General features: G+C 34.9%; 1 long non-coding RNA gene across 2 annotated transcripts in view; it reads left to right on the forward strand.

The window, feature by feature from the left end:
* The first annotated feature begins 2379 nt into the window (after positions 1 to 2379).
* The window catches only part of LOC137641944 (uncharacterized), a 93154-nt gene continuing 81887 nt past the window's right edge, over positions 2380 to 13646 (forward strand). The window contains exons 1-2 of one of the 2 annotated variants that reach the window (XR_011044601.1): positions 12808 to 12960; positions 13436 to 13553. This is a non-coding gene — a long non-coding RNA (uncharacterized lncRNA). Of the gene's footprint in view, positions 2507 to 12807; positions 12961 to 13435; positions 13554 to 13646 lie in introns of those variants that run through there. The other variant, XR_011044600.1, reaches the window with a different exon arrangement.

Raw genomic sequence — 13646 nt, forward strand, 5'->3', positions numbered from 1 at the left:
ACTCAAACTTTCTGACAATGACTGCCAATCCCAATCTAAAATTACAACAAAAATGAACAGGTTAACACTAGCAGTTTCCCTTTAAATGTGATAGGCCATATAATGTCAAAATGCTACTCCGCTCACCTCCAACCCCTTCGACTCTCTCTCTCTCTCTCTCTCTCTCTCTCTCTCTCTCTCTCTCTCTCTCTCTCTCTCTCTCTCTCTCTCTCTCCTGATATTTGGAGCTATATCATTCAACCGAAGGACAATATTATCTCACACGAAGATAGTTCACGAAATCCTGTTTTGATTCTGAAACCAAACTAGGCTGACGTAGAAGGAACACTATAGAGACTGGGGGGCGATAGTCCATCACGACTTAAGGTTAAGATTTCATATAATGCAAATAAAAATACAGGCAATATGATACCCATTATATAGCTGATTTGCTAAACAAAATGCCAATCTATAATAACAAGAAGGTGCATCAACATCCCTACGTTCAAAATCTCATAATCTACGCTATTTCTCTTCCCCCTAAATTGCTTTTAATGAAGAACAATAAGGTAAATCAGTTGATAATCCTTACTCTAACATCAGTGCATCCTGTAGTCCCACATTATTATTAATAGTCAAATACGTTGAAAGAGATTAAACGAGATTCGAATATTAAGTATTGGTAAATTACTGGGCTGACAAATTTACATTTATATTTGCAAAGATTATTCACAAGCGATAGGCTAACTCGGCGTTTCATGACATTTGGTTATTTAATGTTATATTTTTCTTACGTTTTTTTATGTGTTTTTTTATTTGATTTGTGTTGTATTTACGCTTGGGAGTCAGCAAAGTTATGTTTGATATATATATATATATATATATATATATATATATATATATATATATATATATATATATATATATATATAGGCAAATATATGTTGCATTATTCGGGAATATTCGACAACGATGTATACAAACAGTTACAATGTCGACAAAGGTTGGTTGTTATTGTACGTTGTGTAGTTCTACTTACATTGATAAGTATATTTAAATTACTGAATCAATCGGTTAGCGTATATTGATAACTAATGGAAATAAGTTTATAAATGAGGCTATGAACTCATCAATTCTCCCTATATTACCACATACGGTTAAACTAGTTACTGGTAAAATCTTTCAAGAATTCCCATTTCTACGTATGTAAAATGTATCTCCCTTTAATAAAATGACAAAATAACTACTCTGCATTTTATTTTCCGGCACAACTACAGTTTTCTTATGGTAAATAATATATATATATATATATATATATATATATATATATATATATATATATATGTAAATACATATATATATATATATATATATATATATATATATATATATATATATATATATATATATATATATATATATATATATATATATATCGTTACGTAGTTTATAGGCAATAATAAACTTAATTTATGATGTTGAACGATGTGTTGTGTCTACCTTCAACCTTTTCTCAACATTGAAGTTCATTTCCATAAAGCCTTTTGCCATCAGTAATTAACATCTCTTTCTCTCTCCAGGGTCTCCCTTCCCCTTTATCATTTATCATAACCAATCTACGATTATTCAACTCAAACTGATCTACGGTAAATAGTTATCAACTCGAAGTTTCATTGAATCGTCTTGACAATGTAAGCAGCAACGTTTCGTTGAAAGTGACTATTTCAGCTTCTATTATGATCAAACGGGTTGTCATGCAGATAATGTCCCGATATTCGATAGAAAAGAAGGATGTCAAGGAAGAAATCAAGCCTTCTTAATGGGTAGTTCTTCATATATCATACGTAATCTAATAGAGAAGTTCATTTCCCGAAAAAAAAAAAAAAAAAAAAAAAAAAAAAAAAAAAAAAAAAAAAAAAAAACAAGGCAAGCCAACATTTCACGAGCACCTTCTTGTTTCGAAATGTAAGACGATGCTGTGAAATTAACTTAATTTTGTTTGTTTAGCAATGGATGCATTATTACCGTCACTTTAAATATAAAACACTTTATAAAAATCAAAGTACGTGATATAGCACAGCCCTTAAAATGCGTTTATAACCGAGGAAACTTCATTCATTGTTCACTAGTTGGCAACTCACCTGATGGTCGAACCTTGTTTCGAAATGTAAGACAATTTTTGTTTATTTAGCTATAGATGCATTGTTTCCGTCACTTGAAATACAAAATAATCTATAAAATTAAACTACACGATATATCACAGCCCTTAAAAGCTTAAAAGGCGTTTATAAGTTAATGATAACCGATGGAACTTCATTTGACTACTGACTAGCTGGCAACTCACCGAATGGTTGCGTTGCTCTTCTTCTCTTCCTTGTTAACAGCATGATGACGCATGGCGGCGGTCAGACGGCGGGCGCTTATAAGTGATCCTTAATTTAGTGACGAAATAATAAATTTACGCATAATTACTACGCAAATCGTTGATTCCGGAGAACGTTAGGCATGTGGCAAGGTCCTCTCGTCGGTAAGTCAAGAGATAATAAAGTATTTAGCTCAATATGTGTCATATATGAAGAAACGAAAGAGCAACTAGACATTGGGTAGCCATGAATTTTGTCTAGTAAAATGTGGGTGTAGCAGTTTTCCTCGTAATTTAGTAATGAATATAAAGTATTTAGCCTTACATGTGTCATGTATGAAGCCGTATAACGAAAGAGCAACTAGCTATTGGTTGAGTAAAAGTTGCTAGCAACGATTTTACTCGGTATTAAATCGTGAATTAAGATGAATAATCATGTTATGTAAACGATGAACTAGAAATGGCGGCCTTGTGGAGGCTGTATAAGTTGTTAATGTATTGTTAATTATTCTCATCGTTTATTCATTTCCTTATTTCCTTTCCTCACTGGGCTATTTTTCCCAATTGGAGCCCCTGGGCTTAGCATCTTGCTTTTCCAGCTAGGGTTGTAGCTTGGCTAGTAATAATAATAATAATACCGATTTACCCCTCGTCGATAGCCAATACCTAGATGACGACTAGTCACTGACCGGTTAGAATGTCAACAAAACGAATAAAACTTAATTTTCCCTTATTTCATGTTACGTAGCAAGTCTATATTTAGCCTTTTACGTTGAAAGTCTGAATGAGATTAATGTTTCCCTTGAATGAAACCTAAATGTTGAATCGTTTTACGGTAGCTCGTAGATGTAGCTTAAGTAGCCTACACCTAACCTTTATGTAGTGACAGTAGCCTACGGTTTAATAGTATACGTTCTCTCATGTTCTATTTCTGTGTACCTGAAATGTATTTTGTTAAGAAATATCCCACGGAAATGTTATACGTACATTGTAAAATTTGGTTCAACATTGCTTAGGCATAGGCTAAGCTTGAGACTTGAATGCGTAGGTTAGTTTAACTCAAAACTGAAAATATTAAAAACGAATATACATCAGGAAAATGAATTATTACATGAGGTAAGGTTGAGTTATCAGTAACATAACAATAAATGCTGGCATTTCTAGTCCACTGCAGGACAAAGGCCTCAAATTAACCTTATTCATATTTTAGGTTTGGTCAGTTTTCATCACTGTGGGATTAATGATGGTGGGAGACTTGTCAGATAGCTCACAGCAAACCTACTTAGTATAGGTGTTCCTGACTAGTACAAGCTTTGCTAATCATAGCGATACTCAAACCCTTTCACTATGTAATGTATCCACGCTGAGAAAGGCCTTAGCCGATAAGCTTAACCTATGTATTATAATACCATGTATCATTATGTATATTTGGTCTACGGCATTACTTCCACTAAGTGTATGAGGAAATAATCGGTTTAGCGTCATTTGATAAATATCAAGAAATTGAGAGATAACTAAAAGTTTTACAGATGTTAACTATCTTTCACATTTGATTTTTTGGTTGGAAATCTATTATTGCAAAATAAAACTTACTGGAAAATACAATTTGATTTATTTATATTGTGATCGTCTAGTTACATTCACAAAGTTTTTCTAGATAGGTCTGGACCTGAACCTTTCTAGACCTAGGCCTATTAAATGTTGATTAAGGGTTAGGTTACTTGCACTAATTTCCATCCAGTTTGTTAATGATACATATTTTTATAAAGTTTATTTATGAAAGATCTAATTTAACGTTGTTACTGTTCTCATAATAGTTTATTTTGATAGTTCATTACTTCTCGAGTAGTTTATTTCCTTTTTTCCTTCTTCACTTGGCTATTTTTCCTTGTTAGAGCCCTTGGGCTGAAGCATCCTGCTTTTATAACTTGGGTTGTAGCTTAGCTAATAATAATAATAATAATAATAATAATAATAATAATAATAATAATAATAATAATAATAATAATAGTGCAAGTAAACTAACTCTCAATAAACAATGACCTCTTTATTATTATTATTATTATTATTATTATTATTATTATTATTATTATTATTATTATTATTATTATTAGCCAAGCTACAACCCTAGTTGGAAAAGCCAGATGCTATAAGCCCAAGCGCTCCAACAGGGAAAAATACCCCAGTGAGGAAAGAAATTAAGGAAATAAATAAATGATGAGAATAAAGTAACAATATATCATTCTAAAAACAGTAGCAGCGTCAAAACAGATATGTCCTATATAAACTATTAACATCGTCAAAAGATTCAAGTTGACTTTCCTATTGTGCGATTATTTCTACTTTTATTTGACTTTTCTTTGATGCGAAAACAAATGAAATGAAAACAGTGATATTATGTGAAGGTAAATAAATGCAAACATGTTTATTTTTTCCGGGTTCACGGAGTCGTTATTTGGGAGGCTACCACACAGCACCTTGTTGCAGGTTTTAACTAAACCGATCTTATATTGTATCTATATAAACAGTTTATTACTTTGCCTTGTTTAAGTTTCCTGGCACATTATGTTTACTGCCACTAATAACCAAATCTCGTTACATTGATTTGAGTGTAAAACTCAGACATGCAATAGTATAGTGTGTATGTCACGGTGTTATGTGATATATTGAAGCTTAATTGTAGGCCTATACAGAAGTTTTTATAGTTTATATGTGGAAGATCTAATTTAATGTTGTTACTGTTCTTAGTATATTTTATTTTGATTGTTTATTGCTTCTCTTGTTTCCTTATTTCCTTCCCTCACTGGGCTATTTTTCCCTGTTTGGAGCCCTAGGGCTTATAGTATCTTGCTTTTCATACTAGGGTTGTAGCTTAGCTTGTATTAATAATAATGATAATAATAATAATAATAATAATAATAATGAAAGCTAAAGTTGTGTAATTGTATCATTGCGCTGACTGTAAAATGTGTTAATATAGAATATGTTGACTTAATCTCTCTTCATAGTTTATACTGTTTATGGCAGATTAATTTTAACGTTGTTACTGATCTTATAGTAATTTATATTATTAGCTAAGCTACAACCCTACTTGGAAAAGCAGGATGCTATAAGCTAAAGGGCTCCAACGGGAAAATAGTTCGACGAGGAATGGAAATAAGGAAATAACTAATGCAAAATATAAGATCAGTAACAACGTTAAAGAGATCTGTCTTATATAAACTATAGAGAAACTTCTGTCAGCCTGTTCATCATGAAAAACATTTGCTCCAAGTTTGAACTTTAGTACTTCACCTCTATAGTTTATTTATTCCCTCTCCTCACTGGGCTATTTTTCCTTTTGGAATCCTATGGCTTGTAGCATCGTGCTTTCCCTATCAGGGTTGAAACTTAGCTAGTAATAATAATAACGAAACCGTTAAACATTGGTTAAGAAGTATACATAAGAATGGGTGTCATTGTGAGTATATGTGTTGCAACCCGCAGAACCAATTGAATTATATATATTTGTTGGGTGAAATAGTAAAGAGGACAGAAAAATTCTAGTACCTAGGGTCATATGTGGAGGAAACAGCAGAACTCCAAATGGAAGTGAACAGTAGTATTCATGCTGTATGGAATAATTGGACAAGTGTAGGGAGTGTTGTGTGATCGAAGGATAAACTTAAAGTTAAAGGGAAAGGCACTTGAAGCTATAGTGAGACCTGCCATGACATATGGTGCAGAGACCTGGCATAGAAAAAGATCTTTGAGAAGAAAATGGATGTTGTAGAGATGAGAATGCTAAGATGGATGGCTGGGATCACGAGACTGGATAAGGTTAGGGATGACTTGATAAGAGGAACAGGAAAGGTTACAGAGGTGTCAAAAAAAAAATACAAGAAAAGAGAGACCACTGGTTTGGGCACGTAATGAGGAGAGACCAGGAGTATGTTGGGAGGAGGATGTGGGAGATGTATGTGCTAGGTAGAAGGAGGAGGAGGAACGGGATACCAAAGAGAAGGGGGATGGAGTGTGTAGCAGCAGATAAGGAGTAGAAAGATCTCACATTAGGGGACAACGGAGACAGAAGAAATTGGAAACGGCTTTCAAGAAATAGCGACCCTGCATAGCGGGAAGAGCTTTAGTCGAAGATCATAGTGAACATCGTTTCAACTTTGTTGTCTGTTCTCACATCGCCGGTAAAGCAAAGCTTACCAACAACAGTTTGTCACTATTTGTTAAGAGTTGCAGCTTTTCCGGTTTATTAATTTTGTACAGGTGAATAGTTGATGAAAATGTGAATTCATACTCAAGTGCAGTGTAGTTTAGCCCGAGGGTCATGGGGTTTCGGGCCTTTTTGAATCGAGAGGTTTCGCGTCAATGTGTTTCGCGCTTATTTCGGTCAGTGGGTTTCGCTCCTCATTTTTTACCCGGGAACTTGAACTGGTATCGGAGATAATGCCGTTATGAAAATTTAATGTTTCTTACGTTAAACATTGTTTAGGTATTCAATTTGCATATGTGTATGCATAGGGGAGATACAATATTTGTTGCCCTATACACCTCCATCCCTTTTGTATGAAGGTTACGTCCCATAGGTTTAAGAATGAACAAGTTTCCGTACCATCCATCCCGAGTTTCCGTACCATCCACCTGAATGTCTGATTTGGTATATTTTGCCCATAATATTTTAAAGTTGGGTCTTCTCGCCAAGTGTAACACTAAAATGTTCACCATCCTCTCTCTCACAATCAACTCACAAACACGCACGTACACATACACACGTTCGAGTGAGCGTTGTTTGTGTTATACATGATGTTAAAGAATCAGTAGTTAGGTTTAGACGAACGTAGTAGTGATTAGCCTGTATTTTCTCAAAGTGCTCATCAGTCATACGTCAGTCACCTTCATACACGCGTCACCATACACTACAATTATGAAATCACCCAAGTTATAACTAAATAAAGATTTATTTTTTTCAATATTGATATTCTAGTATTTATGATTACGATTCAAGATTAATTTATTTTTTTTGTACTTAGCGTCATAAATCACAGTTTCATGAGATGTTTTCGAAATTTTAGTAGACTAATAATATTTTAAAGTTGGTTTAGGTTTATTTTCGTTTTGCTGCATGTTTTCATGTATACTTTTCTTTATTTTTTTTTTTTAACTTTTAGAAACATTTTATTTACTATTTTTTATAAAACTTGAAAACTCGTTTTAATTCTTTTTACACAATTTCATTACTACTACTACTACTACTACTACTACTACTGATAATAATAATGACAATTTGTTATGAAATTATTCATATGAATGAAGTTTGAGTACTCCCAGGTAGAGGCAACCTATAGTTTATTTCTAGAGGTAATTTTGCCTTTTACTTTCGCCATTGGTGATTCCCAGTAACTTTCGTTCATGTGTGACAGACATAGTGACAGTGACAATACCCTAGAGCAGTGATTCTCAAACTGGGTGCCGTGGCACCCTGGGGTGCCATAGACAGCGCCTAGGGGTGCCGCAAAAAACAAGAGGAATTCTGTGATTTACTGGAAGATGACACTTGGTGTGCAAAATTGTCTTACTTAGCTGACATCTTTGAACTTTTAAACAAGGTAAATGCCAGCATGCAAGGAAAATCAGAAAATGTTTTATCTTCCACTGATAAAATTAAAGCGCTGAAAGAAAAAATGCAACTGTCGGGTGGCAAAGTAAAAGAAGGCAATTTGGAAAAACAACTTCAGCACTATTTTCCAGGTATATGCACTGAAAACTATGACTGGATAAGAAACCCATTTGTTGCATCTATATCTACCCAATCTCAACTTACCCTCATGGAAGAAGAGTAGTTAGTGGAATTGCGTTATGATCGTGATCTAAAGTTATTGCACATCCAGCTGCCTCTTGACGAATTCTGGGTTCAGATCAAGACTAAGTATCCTCATGTTGCCAAAAAAGCTCTGGTAATGTTAATCCAGATCTCTACTTCTTACCAATGTGAGTTGGGTTTTTCTTCTCTAGCAAACATTAAAACTAACAAAAGGGAAAGGCTGAAAACTCTTGAGGAAGAAATGAGAATATGTTTGTCCACCATTCAACCCAATGTGAAACGGATCTGTCAGTCACATCAAGCACACACATCTCACTAAAATAAGGGTGATTACCATTTTCTTTTTATTTAGTCTGCATTCATAACTCTTTTCTTCAAATCTTCTGATATGCTCTTTGTATTTCTGCATTGTACGGTGGTGCTGGATTTGGTTTGATTATGGATGATAATACAAATAATAATAATAATAATGTCTAGTGTTTTATATAGGGACGTTTCTCCTTAATGGATTCAAAGCCGCTAGTACAGTAATCATATTCATCAAATAAGTTAATTCATGAGATATGGTGGGGTGGTGAAGAAGGGGTGCCACAGTAATGGTTACATCAGTTTAGGGTGCCATCAACTGAAAAAGATTGAGAACCACTGCCCTAGAGACTGATACTATATACATATGATTAGCGCCCAAGGCCCCTAGCCACCCAAGTGAGGACCAGGAGGGCCAAGCCTTAGAACGTTTCCAATAAGCTACCAGAACCTATATATCAGATTCAAATAACTTTGTTCAGCGGTTACTTTTCTCTTGGTAAGGGTAGAAGAGACTCTTTAGCTATGGTAAGCCGCTCTTCTAGGAGAAGGACACTCCAAAATCAAACCATTGTTCTCTAGTCTTGGGTAGTGCCATAGCCTCTGTACCATGGCCTTCCACTGCCTTGGGTTGGAGATCTCTTTCTTGAGGGTACACTTGGGAATACTATTCTATCTTGTCTCTTCCTCTTGTTATTTTCAAGTTTTTATAGTTTATATATGAAAGATTTATTGTAATGTTATTATTGTTCTTAAACTTCTATTAGGTTTTTCCTTATTTCCTTTCCTCACTGGGCTATTTTCCCTGTTGGAGCCCTTGGGCTTATAGCATACTGCTTTTCCAACTAGGGTTGTAGTTTGGCAAGTAATAATAATGATAATGTGTGTTAGGTTGTTTCGTTGTTTAACTTGCATCTTTCACGGACGTTGACGTATTAATATTAAATATAGCATAATTATATAAATTGTTCTTCATAACTATTTCTCTCGCTTTGCCTCTTTTCTCTTGAAATTTCTGTTCTGGCATTTGTATTTTCTTGAAGATGAAATAAAGCCAAATCAGCTAACCCTATTCTTTTTGTATTTGAATCGGTGGAAATTGAGAAATTCTGGTCTGTTTTAGCGTTCTTGTTGATCTTTAAGATATTTTATTTTATATTTATTAATTATATGTATTGTTTATTTGCTATTTCCTCTCCATAATGGGGGTACCTTCCCTGCCGGAGTCCATGGTTAAATAGCATTCTGTTTTACCTAACAGTGTTGTAGCTTGGCTAGTAATAATAATAATAATTTGATTACATGTAACTCAAGTGTCACGTGCCTATGCTTAAAAACATGTTAGCTGATATATATATTTAATCAGTAAAACCTCTTATGTTGATATACATTTTTTAAAACTTATTACCACCTTTATTTTGTATCACTATTTCTATTTACGTGTTTTGATAAATTCTTTATATTATAGTCTAAGTTTAGAGTATAGATTAGTTTTAATTAGTGATTTTTTAGGGCCTCCAATAACGTAATTTGAGATTTTAATTCATTAGTGTGTTTTTCACTAATATCACAGTTATTTATATGACAAATAAGTTTCATAGATAGTACTACCAGTTCTTAAATGTACTCCTTAACATATTGTACACTATTGTATCGTACTTTACGTTTAGTGTACTGTACGTATCATGAAATACTAAATTTTATGTATCTAACGTTTGTGGAAAACCATGATAATGGTTTGGAGCCCTTGAGTTTATAGCCTCTTGCTTTTCCAACTAGTGTTGTAGCTTATCTAGTAGTAGTAGTAGTAGTAGTAGTAGTAGTAGTAGTAGTAGTAATAATAATGATAATAATAATAATAATAATAATAATAATAATAATAATATGTAAAAGGACAATTTTCTTGCGGCATTCAAAGAAATATGAAATCATGCGAACACACGGTATGATGGTATTGGTAGTAACTTGAAAAATCACTTTTTATCAGTGGTCTACGCTCACACGCATCCTAGACACATCCGGTTTCGTGGATAACCGTTGCGAGCAACTGCAAGCACAGTGGAGAGAGAGAGAGAGAGAGAGAGAGAGAGAGAGAGAGAGAGAGAGAGAGAGAGAGAGAGAGAGAGAGAGAGAGACTAAAATGATGATTTACACTTAAAAAGTTCAAATTTGGAGCGAATGTGTTATGTTGAACAGACTGGTTTGAGTCTTTATAGTTAATATATGAAAGATTTGTTTTAATGTTGTTACTCTTCCTAGAATGTTTTATATTAATTGTTCATTACTTCTCGTGAAGTTTATTTAGTTCTTTATTTCATCATCATCTTCATCTCCTACGCCTATTGACGCAAAGGGCCTCGGGTATGTTTGGCCAGTCGTCCCTATCTTGAGCCTTTAAAGCAATACTTCTCCATTCATCATCTCCTATTTCACGCTTCATAGTCATCAGCCATGTAGGCCTGGGTCTTTCAATTCTTGTAGTGACTTATGTATCCCAGTTAACAGTTTGGTGAACTAATATCTCTTGGGATATTTTTGCCTATTGGAGCCCTTGTGCTTATAGCATCCTTTTTCTCCAACTAGGGTTGAAGCTTAGCCAGTAATAATAATAAGTAGATGTAGTTTCTTTGGTTTTTGGTTTAGTTAGACCTATCGAACACCGGCCTTCACAAGTCTGGCTCTATAATTCGATATACGGTTATGGTTCGGCTAATTTTAAAGGTTTAAAGGCCGCTTATGAATGACAGAGGCAAGGGACAGTGACATTGCCCTATGGAGCAGGACAACGGTTTAGAGACTGACTATATACACATATGATCAGCCCTAAGTCCCCCGAGGAGGGCCACGCAATTGGTGCTGATGACTCAACAGATAGACCTATAGGCTCCCCACCAACACCCATCCTTATCTCACAAGGATGGTGAGGTTGCAGCGACCTTAGGAACTAACGAGGCTGAGCGGGTCTCGAACCTCAGTCTGGAGTTCACTAGCATCTCTCACTAGCTTTGTTTAGTTGAACTTGTGAAAAGTATTTTTACAATTGTTTCTTGGCATTGAGGATTCTTGTGTAAAATTGTTTTTATTTTCCCATTAGAAATTAGTGTGGATTTATGTACTTGGGTTTGTTTGCCATTTATGAAGCATATTCATACATAGTAATTACCCGTTTTTCAATTATGGTTAAAGTTTATTTATATTTTCGATTATGGTTATAGTGTATTCTTGTATCAATCTCTTTTTCAGTGAAGGTTTTGAAGTGATAATAAATTTGCTTATTTTTATATAAAATTTATTCATGGCAATTCATAGTTTTCATATTTAAGAAACTAGGTCTATATAGTGGAGATCATGAGATTATAGTTGTGAAGTTATATGATTTGTAACCCTATGTAATAAAGACTAAGTGTCTCTATGTATATATATATATATATATATATATATATTATATATATATATATATATATATATATATATATATATATATATTCGGTCAACCTTAGCTCTCTCCCAGTCCATTGGGTATGTGGAGAGAGAGAGTAGTCATACCCTGGTGAGAGGGAGTTGCGTGTGTATACATATCTGTTTAAAAACAATATTTAGCCGTCATTTTTGACGGGTCGTGCACACTAGTAGCAGCATAAAGTACTTGAAATATGAATTTATCAAATGTGTATGTTCTAATTCCCATAAATTGTCACCCGGCCTAGTTTGTGATGACAAAGTTATCGATATTTAAGTATCTTCAGGTCGTTCATGTAGATCGTCATGGCTTTCATGACGATAAGATTTGGAGTGTGTTCTCCTCCCTCTCTCTCTTCCCCTCCCTCCCTCTCTTCCCCCCTCCCTCTCCCTCTTCCCGGTCGCCATCCCCCTCCCTCCCTCCCCCTCCTCAGCTAAGATGTATTACAGTACAAAGTAGCTTACGTTCGCTTATTAGGTGATAAGAAAAAGATTTTGGTGTGCATGGCAGCGTGAGAAATGTAGAATGCGAGAGGGGGTTATCTTTGGTGTCATGTACCCTCTCTTGTTCTTGCTGGAGGAGGAGGGGGAGGGAGGGAGGGAGGAATTGGGAGGGGGAGGGGGAGGGAGGGAGGAATTGGGAGCACCTCAGTGATGATAATAATGATAATTATATTGATGATTATGACGAAAGGTGTCTTGCTTTACCTCTCAACCACCCTTCGCTTCATCTTTCTCCTACACTGCTCATGTCCCCCCTCCCCCTCCATCTCCTCCCTTCTCCTCCTCCCTCCCCCTCCCCACCTCCTCTTGGGGCATCCGTCATCGGCATCCCAAAACGGCCATTGTCCGCTCGTTTTTACAGCTTGTCTGTTTGTCACGGTGTTAATGGAGTGATGTGTGTCGTTGGTTCTTGTGATTTTGTGGTTCTGGGGGGAGATGTAGATGGGACTTGTGTGTTTAGTGTGATTTAACCTTAAGTGACGTTTCGCATTCGGTGATTTCGTGTGATTTACGTTGGTTATTGATTAGTTTACCGGTAAATATCATTGTTTTGTTTCCTCTAATGACATCTGTTGTTATTTCAGTTATGTTGAATTGTGATTTATCGTGTAATCAACAGTGGATAAATAACATAGTCTTGTTTCCGTTAATGACTATGGGTAATTCAGTTATGTTGAATTGTGATTTATCGTGTAATTAGCAGTGGATAAATAACATATCCTTGTTTCCGATAATGACACCTTAAGGTATTTCAGTTATGTGAAATTGTGATTTTTGTGTAATTAACAATAGATGTTTATTGATTAGCGTTGTTTAAGATGGTGATTGGCCTGGTGATTGGCGTGTTTCTTACAATGTTAAAATCATTCTCTATTCATGCGCAGTGTAATTATTAACAGCCTAAATTGGATCTCTATGTGATATTTAAATATAATGTATATTAAAGCATATTAATTTAAATCTATGATTTTATGTTATTTACGTCGTATTTACTTAACGATTTCACCAAGATCGTGTCCCGGAATAAGTAAGGAATCGACAGATATGATTGGATTATTATTATTACTACTACTATTACTTGCTAAGCTACAACCCTAGATGGAAAAGCAGGATGCTATAAGTCCAAGGGTAAGTATTTTCAGTATGGGGTCAATTTTAGTCGACCGAATTTAGTTGAGAATAGTACGCTCACGCACAAATACTAGGCATGCTGTTAATTCT

This window comes from Palaemon carinicauda, chromosome 6 (assembly GCF_036898095.1).
Source record: "Palaemon carinicauda isolate YSFRI2023 chromosome 6, ASM3689809v2, whole genome shotgun sequence".
Lineage (NCBI taxonomy): Eukaryota > Metazoa > Arthropoda > Malacostraca > Decapoda > Palaemonidae > Palaemon > Palaemon carinicauda.